At 40.1% G+C, this 20,227-nt stretch overlaps 1 protein-coding gene across 16 annotated transcripts in view; it reads left to right on the top strand.

Moving 5' to 3' along the window:
- Nucleotides 1–20,227, top strand: part of ANK2 (ankyrin 2) — a 619,163-nt gene that overhangs the window by 76,966 nt on the left and 521,970 nt on the right. For 10 of the 16 annotated variants that reach the window (XM_070609334.1, XM_070609333.1, XM_070609328.1 and 7 more), the window contains exon 1: nt 14,126–14,321. The exons of 1 other annotated variant lie outside the window; for it this stretch is intronic. The gene's annotated coding sequence lies outside the window, so the exon portion shown is untranslated. Of the gene's footprint in view, nt 1–13,980; nt 14,322–20,227 lie in introns of those variants that run through there. 5 more of the 16 variants (XM_070609330.1, XM_070609316.1, XM_070609320.1 and 2 more) reach the window with 4 other exon arrangements.

Here is a 20,227-nt window from a genome sequence, read left to right as displayed (position 1 = left end):
TTCATTGTTAGTAATGATACTGTATTCTAGTTTTGGTGACACATGTATTTTCTTTTACAAATTAGTGAATATATATATATATTTATATATATATATATATAAACTATATATATAGAGAGAGTTGACTTCATGAGCTTCAAGCCCTCTGGAGTTCTGGGAATGAAATAAGTCCTCACGGCTATAAGGCATCCATTGTATGTAATGAATTAACTGCTCTTTACATCTGGAATGGTACTAGTTATTTGCCATCCTTGAAAGAATTGAGAAATAATCAGTCAAATAATGTTCTGTATTTTGTGTTCAGATGAACAAGCCCTGTTGAGAAAGTCTGCCTCACTGACTTTCCTCTTTTGAGTGAAATAATAACCCTGAGCTCTGAACCTGCAGAGTGAGGACTATTCGCTGGTCCATAGTAACGGCAGAAACACGCAGAGCCCAGAGGAATCAGCCAGCTCTGCTGTTACGTTACGACTTCTGCTTTCTGTATAAATGCGGAAGGATAAGGAGGACATCTATTTGCAACTGAATCACAGTCTGATTTTCTTCCTGTAGAGAGAAGAATGGGCTCATTTTTTTGGATGGGATCTATTTGTCTTGTGCCCAAGTCAAGAGAATGCTGTAAACAATCATGCTGTCATTTGATTTATTACACGCAAGCCATGCATTGGACTGCCTTCCTGAGCCTTCACGCACAGTGCCTTGCTGCTGAAGATCCTGCGGTACTCTTTCTGTCTATTTAGTTCCACTTATTTACCAATTTCATTAGCCAGCCCTGGTGGTCTAGTGGTTACGATTTGGTGGTCTCACGGCAGTTGCCCCACCCTCCATCTGTCAGTTGTCAGACTGTGGCAGCTACCTGTTGCTGTGATGCTGAAAGCTATGCCACCCGTGTTTCAAATACCAGCGGGGTCACCCATGGTGGACAGGTTTCTGCGGAGCTTCCAGACCAAGACAGACTAGGAAGAAGGACCTGGCCACCCACTTCTGAAGAAACTGGCCATGAAAACCCTGTGAATAGCAGCAGAGCATTGTCTGATAGAGTGCTGGAAGGTGAGAGGACGGGACAAAAAGATGGACAGGGTTCCACTCTGCTGAACACAGGGTCGCTAGGAGTCAGAATCAGTTGGCGCTAACAGCAAATTTAACAATAATTTATTGAGATCCAACTGTGTCCTCGGTACTATGCTAGATCCTGAGAATGCAAAGGTCTGTGATCTGTGGCCCAGTGGTGGTGAAAGACAAGTGAATAGGCCATTACAATTGAGAAATATAATAAATGACAGAGAAAGCACAGGGTGCTGAGGCAGCACAGAGAAGAGGCGCCTAACTCAGACTGAGAGAGCTGGGGAAGACTGCCGAGAGGAACCGATAACTAAATGAACACCTACGGAGTGAACGGGAATTAGCTAAGCAGGAAAAGGACAGCTCTTTCTTATAAGAAACAGCAGATACAATGCATTCTTAAGAAAATGGAGAAAAGGCAAGCGTGGTTTGAGACCAGATTGTGTGGGTGTGAGATGAAGCCAGAGAGAGAAGCAGGAGCTGCCTAATCTGGGGTCTTGTCAACCCTCTTTAGGACTCTGTTCTGTGAGCAATGGAGACTCATTAAAGAGCTTGAAGAAAGGGTGCATCAGAATGAAACTTGTGTTCTGCAAAGATGACTCTAGCTGCATGTGGAGAATGGGTAAGGGGAGGGGAAGACGGGAGTCTGGGAGAGCACTCAGGAGTTTTTTGTACCAGTCCAGGAATGGAGGGAAGTTTATAAATTTCAGTGCTCTTTTCCAGGATTTGACCATTTTGGGGATCTATGATGTGGAGGGAAAGGGTACCTCTCTGGTTTCTGGCTTGCCTACTAGGTGAGTAGCAATTTCCTAGGCAAGATGATAAATTCAGTTTGAGATAATTTATATTGGAGGTGTCTGTGTGACAGCCAAGAAGACTATTAGGGTGAAAGTTTTAGGGGGAGATTAGGAGAAATTCTTGTTGTTGATGTTTTGATGGTTGCTCTATTGCCAATCTTCTTCTAGGATGCACTACAGAATTAATAATTTATGAATTAGAGATATTTCCTGTGAGATTGGATCACACAATCCTACAGGAAGGGGCACATAATTTGCTGCTTTTTGGGAGCATACTGGGCTGATGTAGCATTGTTTTTTGTTTTTTCTTAAAGTTTTTAATTGTGGTCTAAATAGTTTATAACATTGTGAAATTTCAGTTGTACATTAATATTTGTCAAACAGAAGTAGCATTGTTTTGATTATCATTTTTTGCCAACAGCTAAGTGATTGCTCCTTCCTGTTCATTTAAATATACAAGTGCTTATATACATATAGATAAGGTCTTGATATGTCTGTGACTGTGCTTATTTTTGGGAAGTGGGGTTAGTTGGAGGAGAGGGGAATTATTACTTCATATAATCTTATATTGCTAGAATTTTTTTCCACAAAGCACTTTATTCTATGAAAAAATAATTAAATCAAAATTATTGAGTACAAATTTTGAGTAAATTGGGGGTTGACAAAAAATAATCGAAGGGGTGGGGAAGTTTTGAAGAGCAAGGTAGAAGACATAGAAAGAAAAACAATGACTGGCAGTGGGGTAGGAGCTTTGGGGCTACTCTCTTCAAACTACACAGGGAAAAGTCTTCTTGCCTTCTAGCTTCCCTAAGTGGTAGATTAGGAGCCACGTGTAAAGAAGGTTTGTCATTCAGTTGCTGCTTCTTATTTATTCTCCTGTAGCAAGCCTCCAGCTTTACACCTGTTAGCAAGACTGATGCTCAACTGGTACTCACTGGGAGTCTGCAGTAGTTATTTACAGCTGATGTCTGTTCTGGTTGGTCTGATTACTGGGTGTCATTATCACTGCTGCTTTAGTAATCTATGTTCTCCAACATCAGTGATTTTGGAAGCCTTTCTTGACATCTGCCTCTTCTTCCCACTCCTTCCTAACTGAACTGTCATCTCCTCTCTGTTTCTCTAGTGTCCCTTGGTATATGTCTATCATGGCCCCTATGGTAGGCTGAATAATGACCCCCAAAGATATCAGGTCCTAATTCCTGGAACACTTAAATGTGACCCTATTTGGAAAAACGGTCTTTGCAGATCTGACTACGTTACAGATCTTGAGATGTCAAGATTATTCTGGATTATCCAGGTGGGCCCTAAATGCCATCACAAGTGTCCTTATAAGAGACAGGCAGGAGGAGATTTGACACAGACGCAGAAGAGGAGGCAATGAAAAGGCAGAGCAGACAGAGATTAGAAGATGTTGGCCTTGAAGATTGGAGTGATGTAGCCATAAGCCAAGGAAAGCCAGCAGCCACCAGAATCTAGAGGAGGCATGAGGCAGATTTTCTCCTAGAAAATTTGCATTGGGAGGGAATGCAGTTCTGCTCACACCGTGATTCAACCTAGTGAAACTGATTTCAGGCTTTTCAATGCCAGAAATGTGAGAGAATAAATATCCCAAGCATTGCATGGAATATACTCACACTAAAAACATATTATTTGTTGTTTATCTGAAATTCAAATTGAACTGGGCAGGCCTCCTGCATATTTTATTTGGTAACCCTAGATAGAGATCATGTCTTAGTCATCTCGGCGTGATTGTTTAGTAGTGTTTGGTATAATGGATGTTTGGTGACTAAATGACATGGTAACTTTTCAAATAGTTAAAAAGTATTTTTAGTATTGAAATTTTCAAATATATTCAAAAGTAGGGAGAATAGTATAATGAAGCCCCGTGTGTCCATCACCTAGCTTCCACAATCATCAACACATGGCCAATCTTACAGTCTTTGAAACAAGACTTTGTTTAAAAGGAGGAGCTCTGGTAGTGTTCTTTTGTGTGTATATACTAATGAATGTGTGTACGCATGTATGTCAGGAGAGGGGTGTGTGGCAACAGCACTGAATATCAAGATGCTGCGTCCTTCCAGAAGAATCCAGGAGTTTGTTCCCTTTCCTCCACATCCTTGCCAACACTTGCTATCTCTTGTCTTTTTAGTAAAAGCCATCCTAACAAGTGTGAGGTGTTGGCTCATTGTGGTTTTAATTCACCTTTCCCTCATGATTAACTGATGTCGAGCACCTTTTCATGCACCCTCTGGCCATTTGTATGTCTTTGGAAGAATGTCTGTTTAGGTCCTCTGCCAATTTTTAAATTGGATTATTTGTTTCTTTGCTATTTAGTTGTATAAGTTCTTTATGTATTTTTAATATTAACCCCTTAGATATATGGTTTGCATGTAATATTTTCTCCCATTGCATAGGCTGCCTTTTCATTTTGTTGATTGTTTCCTTTGCTGTGCAGAAGCTTTTCAGTTTGATGGAGTTCCATTTGTTGATTTTTGCTTTTGTTGCCTGTGCTCTTGGTGTCATATCCAAAAAAATCACTGCCAAGAGCAATGTCGAGGAGCTTTTTCCCTGTGCTTTGTTCTAGGAGTTTTACAGTTTCAGGTCTTACATTTAAGTCTTTAATTCATGTTGAGTTAATTTTTGTGTGTGGTAAAAGATAGTGCTCCAGTGTCATTCTTTTGCATGTGGATATCCAGTTTTCCCAACACCCTTTATTGAAGAGACTATTCTTTTCTCATTGCGTGTTCTTGGTTCCCTTGTCAAAGATTAGTTGGCCATGTATGCATGGGTTTATTTCTGGGCTCTCTATCAATTTATGCATCTGTTTTTATACCAGTATCATACGGCTTTACTATAGCTTTGTAACAGAATTTGAAGTTAGGAAGTGTAATGTCTTCAGCTTTGTTTTTCCTTCTTGAGATTGCTTTGGCTATTTGGGGTCTTTAGTATTTCTATACAAATTTTAGGATTGTCTTTTCTATTTCTGTAAAAAATGCCATTGGACTTTTTAATTTTTATTTATTTATTTATTTTGAGGAAGTTTAGCCCTGAGTTAACATCTGCTGCCAATCCTCCTCTTTTTTGCTGATGAAGACTGGCCCTGAGCTAACATCCATGCCCATCTTCCTCTACTTTATATGTGGGATGCCTTCCACAGCATGGCTTGATGAGCGGTGCTAGGTCCACACTCAGGATCCGAACTGGTGAACCCTGGGCTGCCAAAGTGGAACGTGCGAACTTAACTGCTGTGCCACTGGGCTGGCCCCACCATTGGACTTTTGATAGGGATTGCATTGAATCTGTAGATTGCTTTGCATAGTATGGACATTTTACAAATTAAGAAATAGGCACTGAGAGTTTGAATAGCTGGCCCAGGGTCACATAGCTAAGTCATAGCCTGGAACAAGACATCCTTCGGTACACATACCTGGTCTAGTTTTCATTGAGACAAGAAAAAATAAATGGGGAAGTTTAACAATATCAGTTCTTCTAATCTATGAACAAAGAATATCTTTCCATTTATTTGTGTCTTCCTCAGTTTCTTTCATCAATGTGTTACAGTTTTCAGTGTAGAGATTTTTCACCTTCTAGGTTAAATTTATTCCTAAGTATTTTATTGTTTTTTATGCTATTATAAATGGGATTGTTTTCTTAATTTCTCTTTCTGATAGTTTGTAGTTAGTGTATAGAAACGCAACTCGTTGTATTTTTTTTATACTGTAAATTTACTGAATTTGTTTGTATTTCTAACAGTTTTTTGGTGGAGTCTTTCGGGTTTTCTATATATAAGATTATATCATCTGCAAACAGAGACAGTTTTATTTCTTTTTTTCTGATTGAGATGCCTTCTATTTCTTTTTCTTGTCTGATTGCTCTGCCTTGGCCTTCCAGTGCTGCGTTGAATAGAAGTGGTGAGAGTGGGCACCTTTGTCTTGTTCCTGATCTTAGAGGAAAAGCTTTCTGCTTTTCCCTGTTGAGTATGATGTTAGCTGTGGGTTTATCATATATGGCCTTTATTGTGTTGATACACATTTCATCTGTACCTAATATGTTGAGAGTTTTATCATGAAAGGACGTTGAATTTTGTGTATTGCATTTTCTGCATCTATTGAGATCTCAGACCAACGTTTCCTTTTTGATGCTTCCTGTACACCAGGCACTGATCTAGGCACAGAGGAGACTGTTATAAAGGAGCAGACAAAGGCTCAGTGCTCCAAGAGCTAATATTCTAGTGGCAGTGTAAGACAAGAAGGCAGGGACTGTGACAAAGTAGACATGTAGCTCTTTGTACCTTTGTGTTTAAGATTGAGCGGGGCAGACAAAACGAGTGGGTGGCTCTTGGGTGGGTGTTCCCAACTTTCTCCTATAAGCTGAAGTTTGTTAGCATGGCTTCCAAGGCCCTCTCTGGTTGAGGTGTCTTTTAAACACCCTTCATCCTCATTTCCTGCTCCTCCGTAACTCTCAGGCCAGCAGGGCAGAACTGTTTCTAGTCCTTGCACACACTATGCTGTGCTACACCCCTGCTTCTGTTCTCTCTGTTGTCTCTCTGCGTCTCCTATCACAGTTGCTGTTAAAATACCTGACGCTCATTAAATGTGGGTTGAATTGAACTGAATGTGACTCAACACTGTTTTTTCGTTTTTGTTTGTTTGTTTTTTTGAGGAAGATTAGCCCTCAGCTAACATCTGCTGCCAATCCTCCTCTTTTTGCTGAGGAAGACTGGCCCTGAGCTAACATCCGTGCCCACCTTCCTCTGCTTTATATGTGGGACACCTACCACAGCATGGCGTGCCAAGTGGTGCCATGTCCACACCCGAGATCTGAACCGGAGAACCCCGGGCTGCCAAAGTGGAACATGCGCACTTAACCACTGTGCCACTGAGCTGGCCCTCAATGCTGTTCTTAAGTATATTAAAATCTGGTTGAGAATACAAACACGTATGCAAACCCCTTCTTGAAAGTACATGTGGGTACCACAATTAGGGATGATATACCAGAACAATGAAAATACCTGCAGGTGCAATTCACAGTCACTGTTCTTTGAGGAATGCTGGAGAATGGCAGAGATTCTGGGTGATGGGTGATTTTTATCCATATTTTTAGAAAGGGGATAAACTTTGGATTTCGATATACAATTGGTTGGTCCTCAGCAAAATTTAGAATGAATTTTAAGATAGGTGGTTTGTGAGCACTCAGACTGGGGAGAAGTAATCACTAGGAGTCAGTTTGGGTTTGCAAAGAGCAAGTGAGATCCAATAACCTGGTCCTGTTGTCCATAGGCCTCCTAGTTGGTAAGGCAATCTGAAGATCCCAACCTTGGGCAATCCCCTAAAGGCAGCATTTGATTATTTTGTCACAGAACTTAGTCCTTTGCTCTTTGTCGGACTCTGTGCAGGAGGTCAGAAAAAGGCATGTTTATTAAATTTACAGATGACTAAGTTTTAAAGCTTTGGAAGGTAGAATTAGGATTTATGGCCAGGCTGAAATGATGGACCGATATTGAAAAGATGACATTTCACAAGGATACATATGACCATATGTATACAAATAGATTCAGCATTCATCTGCTTATGTTTCAGAAAATGAAGATCTATTTTAAGAACAATTTAGTGGAAAAGTTCTAGTGATTTTAGTTGACTGCAAGCTCATTGTGATCCAGTAGTGTAGCGGGCTGCCAAGAAAAGTGGATAAAATCTAGACTGCATTAGGAACAGCTGAGGGTTCAGAATAAGGGGCACAATACCACTTCTTTGTGCTTCTCAGACCACTTATATTTGCATTCGTGAGTCCTTAGATCCGAGTTCCGCATTTCAAGAGGAAGCATTGACAAAGTGAAGCATGTTTGGAAGTGGGTAGCAGGACAATGAGGATAATGGAAAATCACGTGAAATAAGGAATGGCTTCAGGGGCCGGCCCGGTGGCGCAGAAGTTAAGTGCGCACGTTCCGCTTCTGCAGCCTGGGGTTCGCCGGTTCGGATCCCACGTGCGGACATGGCACCACTTGGCCAGCCATGCTGTGGGTAGGCGTCCCACATGTAAAGTAGAGGAAGATGGGCACGGATGTTAGCTCAGGGCCAGCCCTTCTCAGCAAAAAGAGGAGGATTGGCAGTGGTTAGCTCAGGGCTAATCTTCCTCAAAAAAAAAAAAAAAAAAAGAAATGGCTGTATAAACTGGGAGCTTAATTGCTCTCTTCAGTAATTTGGAAGAAGGAGCACATGAATTTTATATCACTCCAGGGAGGAGAACTAAAATAGTGGGTTGGGGAAGTTGAAGAAAGCACATTGTGACTCAATATGAGGAAAAATTAAAACTAGAGCTCTTAAAATTTGAGTGAGATTAAGTATTGTCAGTATTGTAGAAATGATAATGCTACCCAGTTCAATTTTATTCAAAACCCAATAGAAAATATAAAGAAAAAAGTGAGATTCTTTTAGAGTTTGGGGGCAAATTTCAGAATTTACTTGGAAAGCCAAATGGGCAATAATGGCTTTAAAAATTGAAAAGAGAAAGTTGTTTCATTATTACATAAAGCTATAATGATTAAATTAAAATAACACTAGTATAGACAAATCAATGGAATAGTTATCTCAGAAATAGGTTCTAATATATCGATAATTTAATAGAAGACAAAAGAGGTATAACAACTGAGGGATTATTTAAGAAATTTTCTAGGACAGGGGCTAGCCTGGTGGCGTAGTGGTTAAGTTTGCACACTCTGCTTTGGCGGCCCTGGGTTCACAGGTTTGGATCCCAGGCATGGACCTAGCACTGCTTATCAAGCCATGCTGTGGTGGCATCCCAAATAAAGTAGAGGAAGACTGCTACAGATATTAACTCAGGGACAATCTTCCTCAAGCAAAAAGAGGAAGATTGGCAAACAGATGTTAGCTCAAGGCCAATCTTCCTCACACAAAAAAATAAATCAATAAAAATAAAAGCTACATTTAAAAAAAATTTTCTAGGACAATTGGTTTGGTAATTGAAGATAGACAAAATACTCAAAAAAAACAACCCTTACAGATGACTTTTAAATTCTTAAATTGGTTAAAAAAAATCAAGCCATAAAAATTAGAAAAATTAGAAGTGAATATTTAGAAAACTCCTGGACTTGGGAAGAATTTTTCTATTTTATTATGATTTGTATAAAACATTTCAAACATGAAAATACATGGAGTGAATAGTACGACAAATCCCCATGTATTCCTTAAGTAGGTTTACTAATTGCTAACATTTTTCCATATTTGTTTTCTTTTTAAAGAATTTGGAAGTAAATTTCAGACATGTTGTTTTACCCTCGCATTCTTTAGTATGCATCTCTAAAATAAGAATATTTTCCTAACTAAGCACAATAATATTATTATCCCATCTACAATATTAAAAATAATTCCCTGGTGTCTTTTAATACCCAGTACACATTCAGGTTTCCTCAGTTGTTCCCCAAGAGTGTTTTGTGTTGAGCTAATTTGCTCATGCCAGGATCCAGTCAATGACCTACATGGCCCTTACCATTTGGCTGTTATGGCCCTTCATGCTCTGTGGTCCAGAAAAGTCCCGCTCTCCCTTTTTTCATTATATTTTCTTGTTGAAGAGACTGGGTCAATTCCTGGTAGAATTGAACCTTCTGGGTATATCATTGTTTTCTTCCTGTTTTATGTAACTTTTAGTTTACTCTCCACTGTAATTTCTGTAAACTGGAGATTTTGATCTCAGTGGTGATTAAAGTCAGGTAAAACACTCTTGTCAAGAATATTTCATGGCTGATGCTGTGATCATTATATTGTATCATATCAGGAGTTGCGTAATACCTCATTCTTTTACTTTTTATGATGCTAAACTCCGTCGCTAGATTAATGGTTAATGTGAAAATTGCCACATCTCTCCATTGCAGAGTTATGATTTTTCCCCTTGAGACAAGTAAATATTCTGCATTGGTAGCTTGGCAGCAGATTATTATCCAGTCCTTGTCAACTTTATACTCAATGCTTTTAGCACCCATAGCTGATTCTTGCCTGAACCAGTTATTCCATTACAGGTGCAAAATGATGATTTTTCCAATTCTGTCAGTCCTTCTGCATTCAGTAATTAGGATTCTTCTGTCAAGAAGAGCTTCCCCTCATCAACTGGAGCTAATTGTTATTCTGAAATAGAGTTCCACGTGGTAAAGAAAGAGTTAATACTTAAACTTCTCTCTTTACCAATATTTGAATAAAGAATTGGTATAACCATCATCTTAATATGTGGCAAATGTGTTTTTTTCTTTCTATGTTGAGTATCATTAGTTTTTTTTGTTGAGGAAGATTGGCCCTGAGCTAACATCTGTGCCAATCTTCCTCTGTTTTGTGTGTGAGATGCTGCCACAGCTTGGTTTGATGAATGGTGTGTATGTCGGCACCCAGGATCTGAACCCACAAACTCAAGCCGCTGAAGTGGAGAGCCAAGATTAACGACTATGCCACTGGGCTGGCCCCTCATTAGGATTTTATATATTCAAGTGCATCAGTCAGTTATCATATTCCTCATGATGCTGTGACAGATTGTATTAGCAAGGAAAGCTACACAGATATATTTGGTCCCACATGTTCTTCTTAGAATGTGATATTGACTCTTCTCCATTTCTTCTGCCCAGCAGTCTCTCGGGACTGGTGCTTTTAGTGAAATCCAGTCACCCGGAAGCCACCACTTTGGAGTGAGCACATGGAAAGACAACACAGAGATACAGGAGGATGACTAAGGGGTCCTGATTGTTCCACACTTTAGCTGTTCAAGTCCAGGCAGCAGACGTGTGAATGAGTGAGTGAGCCCTCGGAGCATTTCAGGCTCCAGCTTTTGAGGCGCTCACGTGATGCTGAGTGGAGTGCACGCCAGCTGACCCACAGAGCCCTGCCCAGACAGGATTTGAAGAAGAATAAATGTTGTTTTAGCTAAGTTTGGCCTGGCTTTTTGCACAGCCGCAGTAACCAGAACAGATGCTTTCACGAAGTTGGCCTTTGGGAGTCTCCCCAACATGATTCCTACGTCCTTGGACATGATGCCAATGCTCTTCAATGGTTTCCTTGCTTTCTGGCATCAGACGATGTCTTAAGCTCCCCTTATACATTCTCTGCCTCAGATATGAAATCAGCCTTTTCCCCAAAGAGCCCTGATTCCTTTTAGTGGGGAATGCTATTTCCGGTTCAAAACGTGGGCATTCGGAAAGGTTTCAGTGGAACGAATTACAATAGAAAAATTACGTATTTGATGACAATAAAACAGTTTTACATGTTTCCCAAAGCAGAATTGAAAGAGAAACTATGAAGCTCAGCAGAGTGGACAAGAAAAACATTAAAAATCCAATAAAAATAGAAAACAACATGAACTGGCAATTCTCAAAAGATGGAATACCAATGAATAATAGATACTGAATCATGTTCAACTTCCTAATAATAAAGAGAATATATACTATTTTTTCATTTATCAAATTAGTAGATTTTCTTTAAAAGTAATAAGCTTCAGTGTTGACAAGAATGCAGTAAAACTGTAATCTTGTCTACGTTGGTGGAAACGTCACTTGATTTTTGGCTTTCTGCTAAGTAATTGGGCAATGTGAATTCAGTTGTGATATGAAAACGTTGCAACCACTTGTGCTAGTTAGGATAGAGCCTAAGTTTGTTTTTCTTTCATACAACCAGGGAGAGTGGGCCAGGTTGGAAGGGCAGCTCTGCTTTCTGTGGTCATGTAGGGGCCCAATTTCCTTCCATTCTCTTGTTCTGCCATTTCCTAAGTGTTAAAGTTGTGTGGTTGAAGGCAGGTCACAGACAAGTCTGTGTTCCAGCTTGCATGAAGGGGAAAGAAGTCTAGGACAAGCAATTTGCTTTTAAGCAAGAGAGGTAGAATTCTGCTGACGAGGCCACCCCTAGCTGCAAGGGAGGTTGGGAGTTGTAGTTTTAGGATGGAAGACTATATATTTAGCTTCAACACTATTACTTAGGAAGCAGACCACATCCTTTGACTCAATAATTCCATTTCTGATCATCTATCCTAAGGAAATAAATCAATTACAGAAAATAAGTATTAATTGCTTAAAGAACAATAACTCAGCCAGGGAAAGTAATGTTCAATATGTTTCTTGCTAGAGAGGAAAACCATTTGAGAAACATCTGTGCACTATTATTGAAGGGGTTTAGAGGCCATGGTATGGAATTAAAGGAGAAGGGAAACCAGTGAAGGGTTTTAAGTAAAAGCGTGATTCTGTCTGATTCAGAAGAACATTCTGTTTGCCGTGTAGAGGACAGAGTGGAAGCAGTTGCTGTTGTCCAGGAGACACAGCATGGTGGTACTTGGAACTAGCGTTTTAGCAGTAGCTGTCTTTGAATATTAAACTTTGATTAGCTGTATAGATTTTGGAAGCAGCATTTTGTCTATGAGACCAAATTTCCCACTTTACTTAGCCTGTATAGTAAGCGATCGTGGCAGAAGATCACTAAGTGGGGTGTTGGTAGAGTCACATTTCTGGGAAGTGTTATTTTAAAATGTTCAAAGTTAATTATGTTTATAAAGTTAAAAATGAGCAAAGCGCCAAGAAACTCCAAACAAAAAGACACTTCCCGAGTAGAAAAATGTATCATTTTCATTTTCTTGTATTTTACTTTATTAATATGCTCTTTCCCACAGAATAATCACAAAATAATGAAAACCCCTGGCTGTCTTTGTTCTTTGCATTTAAACGGGATTGTACTATGTCCTTATGCATTTAAATAGTATCTAGTAGCCTCTTTGTTATGGAAATAATTTAATCTAATAATAATCTATTAGTCTATATAATTATTAATCTAATAATCTATTTGTCATTCTATATATAATATTAAAGTCATCTCTGTTATGTATCAAGCTTGTGATATTTTCCCCTGACTAGATGACCAGGTTGCCTGTGACTGTGGAACTCAATATGAGATTCCATGGGGCAACTAATTTCCATTTGATCTCTATTGGGAATAAGCCATGTAAAGAATAAAACTGTTTGAGTCACTTCATTTATTCTCATTACCTATTGAACACCTATTATGTTCAAATAACTGTAAATAATACCAAGGTGCATGACATTCAGTGGGTTTATAAGCTGGTCAGGAAGATCCTGTTTCTACATAAACATCTGAAATACAGTTGATAAACCAAAATCCCAGAAGTAATGCAGTTAAAATAGACAAAGAAAGCGAATTCTCCTCTCGGCTAGGGAGGTCCTTGCTGCCTAACTTGATTTTGCTATGATTTTGCTTCATAAAAGCTCAGTAATTTTGGCTGTTATTTCCTTAAAGGTTACATTTATTACTATATATCATAATGAAATTAAGATAAAACATGTTTTACTATCAGCCTTCAGATTCAGTATTAGATACAGAACATATTATGTATAAGGAGCTTTGATAAAGCTATTACTTTTTTGACATCACAGAAATAAAATTAGAAACCATGTGCCAATAAAAAGAAATCTTACTTGAAACTATGCACACTGCTCAAATATCTCCCTGCCCCAATTCTAATATCCCCCGCTTTGTGCTAGGAACCTCCTAGGTGCTCAATAAACGGCTACTGAATGAATGAGCGCAAGCATGAATAGATGGTCCCGACTTTCTGCCTACTCACCTGTCTGTCTGTCTAGGTCTGTAAGTCTATTTCTGCTGGACTGTATGTGAATCCCCTCGCAGTGCAATTATTGTGCATGGCACCGAGTCTAGTGGTTACTCCCTGAGAACATCTGAAAACTAAAATCAGTGGTAACTAGTTTAAATAAAATCCATACAAAACCCACCAATCTATTTTTTTAACCCACCAATATTTTATGACTTAAATGTCTGTCTGTCTATATATATATATATATATAGATATATATATATACACACACACACCTATATAAGGATAATCTACACAAGGCGGGGGCAGTGATTGGCGGATGAAATCACTCCCAGGGTATTGGCATCTTGACAGTAGTTCATTCTTCACCTTCCCAGACCAGGCGTGGAACTCCAGTTACTTCCCATATATCTGATGAATTCTGGCTGCTTACAGATCCAAGTGCTTTTCTTGCTTATTTTTTCCTTCTGCTAGAAACAGAGGGAATCAGGCAAAAAAAAAATTTCTTTTTTGTGAGAAAACAACAGTTCCTTCCTCGGTACCACCGGCTTAAATGCAAGCCCAGGGCACCCAAATGATGCAACTGTGAGTGTGAAAGAGGCTGCGGATGGGCTGTCATGTCTGGCTGATGTGATGTCAGAGCGGATCATGTGGTGCTCTGTGGGCAGCTGGGACTGGCCCGCCGAAAGCACATGGATTACAGTCTGAGGCTGGAATGGGAAAGTCGGCTCCTGGGCTGCTGTCTCATAGACCTCAGCCTGCAGGGAAGCTGGGGGCTCTCGGATCTGCCCCGCTCCCGGGCCCCTCCTGCTGCGTGACTCACAGGCACATTGCAGAGAGAAGCTGCTGCTCCCAGTAAGTGCTTAAAGAAGGTCTTATTCAGAGCATTTTGGAAGCGGGGAGGAAGCCTTGGTGTTGATGGGGATTCCTGGAAGCCCTTTGTCAAACACTCTCCCAGATCTGGGCTGGGCAGGTCTCTTTTACATGCCATCCTGGAGGTCATAGGCAGCACTGATGTGCAAATGTCCCCCAGCCCCTATTTTGGTTTGTACTCCATGTGATGTGTTTTTCTGATTTGCGTTTTCTATTTTTGTAATTTAGGGCAGATTTGTTAGATATGGTTAAAGTGGGTTGATTTCAGATTCCCAGACCCCTGAGAGGACCTGGTGTTCTCTGCATGGTAAGCAGGGACACGGGAAAGAGGGTGGTGGCCCTCGGTCGGAATCCCTGCTTGTGTTAAGATACTGGCTGTGTCTGTGCCGGAGAAATTTTTCGTGGTTGCCACCCCTTTTCTGCTTGGGGTGAATAGGTGGTGGGAGAGAAAGCAGGCTAAACCAGCCGTGAGGAGCATGGAGATTGGGGTAGTTTCTGGCAAATTGTAGTGCCGTTAATATATTGCCTTTTCTTAATGGTCTAATTTATGTTAGGTGGTGTCAGCTGGCAGAACAGGTGCCGGGAGTGAAAGCATGATGGAGTTCTCTCTCCCTGTGCCCAGCCAGCAAATTGTCTTTCCTGCTTCCGAAGCCCAATTACAGAATGGGGAGAAGTGCGGGAGGTACAGGTTTCCAAGCACGTTTTTGGTTTTTGCTGGTAACAAGCGTCGCATTCCCGCACCCAGGCAGCTGCAGAGAGCCTCGCCTCTGCGATGTTTAGGTGTGGCCTTTTTGGAGAGCAAGGGAGTAAATCCAATAACACCTTACTCTTCCTTCTAGGAGTATAGCGCTAAGTTTATTTAGAGACTGAAAATAAGCGTGTGTGGTCGGAAGGGGCCGTAAAGGGAAATTTAGGAGAACAGACTGTTTATTTGCCTTGGCACTTTTCTATGAACATTTGAGGCCAAGGTGTAGGATGTCTGCTTGAAAGACAATAAGCAAATATTAAATAATTAGGCTATGTCTTTGAGCATTGGAAAAATATTCTTTTATTTTGTTTTGTTTTTTTAAGGCATAATTCTAGCCTTTTCTGTGAGTCTCTGCACAAACTGTAGGCTTTGGGGCCAAAGACTGATTCCAGAACCCTTTAAGCATTCCAGAAACTTTTGGGTGGGAAAGACGGTGGGATGGGAGCAAAGGAAGTATGCTTAGGTGAGGTCTATTCTCTTTTACAGCGTTTTGCAATAGATGATTTAAGTCCCAGAACCTCAGACAACAGACAAGAGCTTGCCCCACCCATTTTGTTGTGAACGTGGATTATTCAACTTGCCATTTTATTCCACTGAACTGCACGAGCTGTAAGTGCAGAGAGGGTTCTAATTCATCCTCTGAGCCCTGTGAAATAGAGTGCGAGCCAAATGAAATGGAGATTCCCTCCGTCCTGCCCCACCCCGCCTTGTCCTCCTTCCATGTTCTTGAGTGAAGCTAGATTTATGCTGCCAACAGTCCCTTTTCTGGCTTAGAATTTTGTTGGCCATTTCGGAGAAGCTGACAAAGGGCACAGGATGTGCAGCTGGTACTTGCTGGGGGAAAGCAGGTGAGCAGAGTGTGAGGAATGATTTCAGAGGTACTCTTACTGACCCAGCCCTCTCTCTCTGCCTTCTCCGATCAGCCCCTGGACCACACCCCCCTTTTTGGCCACATGCCAAGCACTGTATCTCTCTGAAGGAAAGCCGGATGAAATGATGCCCTTGCTTGGTCATAAAACCGAGGAGCCCTTCTCTCTCTGTAAGCACACACCGCCTGCTTTTTAGGGTAGAGATGTCCATTTATGAGAATTTTAGAATTTCATTTCTTTGGAAATTAATACAGTACTATGAAAAGAAATGGAAGGAAATTACTCATTTCCCCATCTCATGCACACAAGCTCTGTTTAATGTCTTTGTGCTTCCTTCTTGTCTTAACCATCACTTTCAGCAGGCTATGATTAATGCAGAGGGGCCATCGATACTCCAGATTTCTACTTTTCAGGAAAGGCAAATGCAGTGAGGGACTTGGAGCTGGAACAGACCTTAAGGACTGACGGTTCATCCCCTTATTTTACAGAGGGGAAAACTAGCCAGAGTTGTACATGTGATGAGTGACAGAGTCAGGACCACAACCCAGATCTCCTGCCTTCCAGCTCAGTGCACCTTCTGCAATCACGAAACTTAAGGAGAGAGTATTTTCCTACAAAATTCGGTGTTTTTCAATTTCAGGTTATTTTTTATTCTGTTTAGCTGTGTTATTACTAGTAAAATCACTGCAATTTCACTTTCCTAAGAATATGTTGCAATAGACTGGAAAGTCCTTAAAAAGAAAATTAGGGGCTAGCCCAGTGGCGTAGCAGTTAAGGGCACACGTTCCACTTCGGCGGGCTGGAGTTCATGGGTTCAGATCCTGGGTGTGGACATGGCACTGCTTGAGAAGCCATGCTGTGGCAGGCGTCCCACATATAAAGCAGAGGAAGATGGGCACGGATGTTAGCTCAGGGCCTGCCTTCCTCAGCAAAAAGAGGAGGATTGGCAGCAGATGTTAGCTCAGGACTAATCTTCCTAAAAGAAAAAAAAAGAAAATTAAGTTCCATGTTCTCAGGGGAGTAGCATGTATATATTTTTGTGGCTCTTGCGATGAGATCTCAGATAGGTGATCACTAATTTTCCAGTCTTGCCTTACTGGGGATGTGGCCCACTCTAATTAATATCAGGATCATTGTTGAGTTATGGAAAATCAAATACCACAAGAACATTTAGAAGTTTCTTCCCATTTAGGTAGTTTTCTGAGTCATATTAATGCTCTTTTTTTACACAGGCCCTATTCATGGTGACATATTTAAAACCATTTAAGAGATACTTAATTTAAAAGTTTCAGCTTAACTTACTCTCTTTAGATTATTGCTAGACCCAAAAGAGATTTTCAAAAAAATACTTGTTGATTGATTTATAGAATATACAGAACATTAAAATGTCTACTTATGAATGTAACGAGATTTAAAAGATAACGCAATATAATGCTGTTCCATAATGGTATTAGAATGCCCATCTGTTAATTATTCAGTCTAATTTTGGTCAGGGTGACATTCACATATTTGCTTGAAATCAGTGTAAATATGAATAAATGTCACATGTAATTCATCATGTTGATGCTATTTGTAAAAGCAATAAACACATAATTAGATTGGGTGTTGTTTAATTACATTTTTTGGAAGCCTTGACTACAATACAGAAGCCCTCTGATTATATCCTTAATGTGAAACAACCAGTTTCTACTGGTCCAGTGAGGGCATCTTTTCATTCTAGACGTTAAACTATAGTGATATATTGGGAGAAATTAGTTCTGGTAGCTTTGAGTAGTTTCAACAAGAATAATTGGAACACTGTTCTAAAGAGCCTGTGCTCTCCAGCTCGGAAACAAATGGCTGCATGTGTGACATTTCTAAATGGTGACATCTTCAAGGAACCCTCTAGCTGATTTCTTATTTTAAGCTTCAGGTTGTGGAGGGGGAAAAAACAAAACAGAAAAGGGAAATTAGGCATTGATGTTCCTAATGTGGAGAAACAGAGACTCCAAATAAAGATAACACTTATTTTAAAAAGATGTAACTAAGAGGAAATGCAAAGAAGGTGGTTCTCTAGACGCTTGATACGGTGAAAAGCTGCTGTCCTCGGTGTAAATTTCACTCCTTAAGGTCCTGGGTGCCTTTAACTGGTTCCATTTAGGCAGAAAGCACAAGCAAATATCTCTTGTTGTAAACAAAGCAACAGATTTAAGTTAATGCTAATGTGTTCACAGCCAGAGCCAAAAGCTTATCAGGGTTATTATAACACACTGGGCTCTTAGCCCATCCATCTAAATGTCTAGAATAGACTGAAGTTATGGAGCAGTCCATTGTATACGCCATCCCACATGAGAGCCAGATGCTACTGTTTACTGTGCTAGTAACTTTGCCAGCTTCAATGTGAAATCTGAGATTACTGCTTGGGGTCAATGGAAGTTATAGATTGATTTTTCTGACCATAAATTTAAGCTTCTACACTCCAGTCTGTTTTGATTAATGCTGATTTTTTAGAACAATCTCTTAAACCTAATTTACGCCCAACTGTCTAAGCTGTTTAGACGGAGAGCTTCCTTGTGAAAACTGTGTTTATTTATTGTCTTTTGGGCTTTGGGTTTGATGTGGGTCTTCAGCACATCTTGGTCCTTTGTCTTGAGCGTGGAAAAGAAGTCATGAAGATGTACAACGCCACGCTTGAAAATATCACGACAACACAGTCTTTGAGAAGATTTGGTAGAAAAGTAGTTCTGTGTATATTGATTTAGAAAAAGACTCTCCAGTGTCCTCAGTTGAAAACAAACAGTGTCGGATTTCGCTGACATTGTTAGTCTCTTATTCCTTGATCTTACCCCATTTGGTTTGTGCCTTTTGCATCAGATTAAACTGGTTTTCGGGGAAGTGTTGTAAGTAGTAATGATAATAACAACAATAACAACTCCAGATGCTGAGCACTTCCCGTATGCTGGGCCCTTTACCAACACTGCGTTTATCTATGGACATTTCACAGGTGGTAAGGTGAACTTGTACCAAAGCATGTGACTTGTCAGCTGAGATTCCAACGAGGTCTTTCTAAGTCTAAACCTCTATCTCTTGTAATTATGCTTATTGTTTCAACTATAGATTTCTTTAGAGTTGTGTACACAGACATAAAGGTTGTGACAAAGACCTTTTATTTACATACAACACACAGATTTGGTGAGGGGAGGAGAGAATGCCTTTATTTTGGATACCATTAAGTTAATAAATTGTGGTGTGATATGGTTAAAAGATATGGGAAATGCTCACGTGTGCTACTTACCTGCTTGTTGGTTCTACTTTAAGGATCTAGAAGGCAGTCCGCATAGCAAGCTCCTGATGAAAATACCATCATTTAACAAAATTTTGTATCACAGGACCTTGTTTTTAAAAGCATAGTTCTTTCAACTTTATCCAAAACATGGTAGCTTTATAGTCAATTTAACTTGCTGTTCAACGTTGGAGGGCTTCCTAAAGTGTAACAATGCGCTGTTAAAATATTTCGCAGAACGCTAATACTGGAAGTCTGAAAAAGCCCAACATCATATTTGTGACATTTTCCTCCTTTTGCGCATCAGTTCATGTCCCCTAACCTGAGTAGGCATTTGTCCACTTAGCTTAGAGTTCTTTAAGCTCCTTGAGAGAAGGGCTGAGTTTCACCTTTGTCTTCCCAGAACTGGGCACAGTGGCTGCTACAGGAGGTTGCTTGTTTGCAAAATTGCCATCCACCGTGAGGCCCAGCTCTTTCAAGGTGTAAGCTTAGTGGTTGAAACTTCAAAGTTGGATTTCTTTGACATTTTAACAGAATACACTGTGGAAAAACAGAACAAAAACCAGAAAACAAAATCTAATCCAAACTGAACTGCTTGTGCCTTGATTTTTGGCAAAGAAATGTCAAAAATCCTTTCATGCTAGCCATTCAGAACACCCATTGTTGGGGCTCTTGTTTGTGGCACTTAAAAGTACACCCTTAAATGTGGTTTTCAAGTGCTAATGAAAAAATATGCTCCAGAAAGTTTTACTTGATTAGATCTTTTTCTCATCTTGGTGTTGGAACATCCACTTTGCAATTCGTAGCTTTTCCTCATTGCTTAATATCACTGGGTTTTATATAAAGGCAATATTAAACCATGCCTACTGAAGAATGAAGCTGAGTTGAAAAGTAGATTTTGCATCCTTTCACAGTCACATAAGTATTGTTTTGTCAGGAAAGGCTGTTGCTTCTCCATATTGTGCATTTTATGCTTACTAAAACTTTGTTGAAATAGATAAAATCATAT

This window comes from Equus przewalskii, chromosome 2, assembly GCF_037783145.1.
Source record: "Equus przewalskii isolate Varuska chromosome 2, EquPr2, whole genome shotgun sequence".
NCBI classification, from domain to species: Eukaryota; Metazoa; Chordata; class Mammalia; order Perissodactyla; family Equidae; genus Equus; species Equus przewalskii.
Note: the sequence above shows the minus strand (reverse complement) of the source record. Positions and strands in the feature narration are given on the sequence as shown.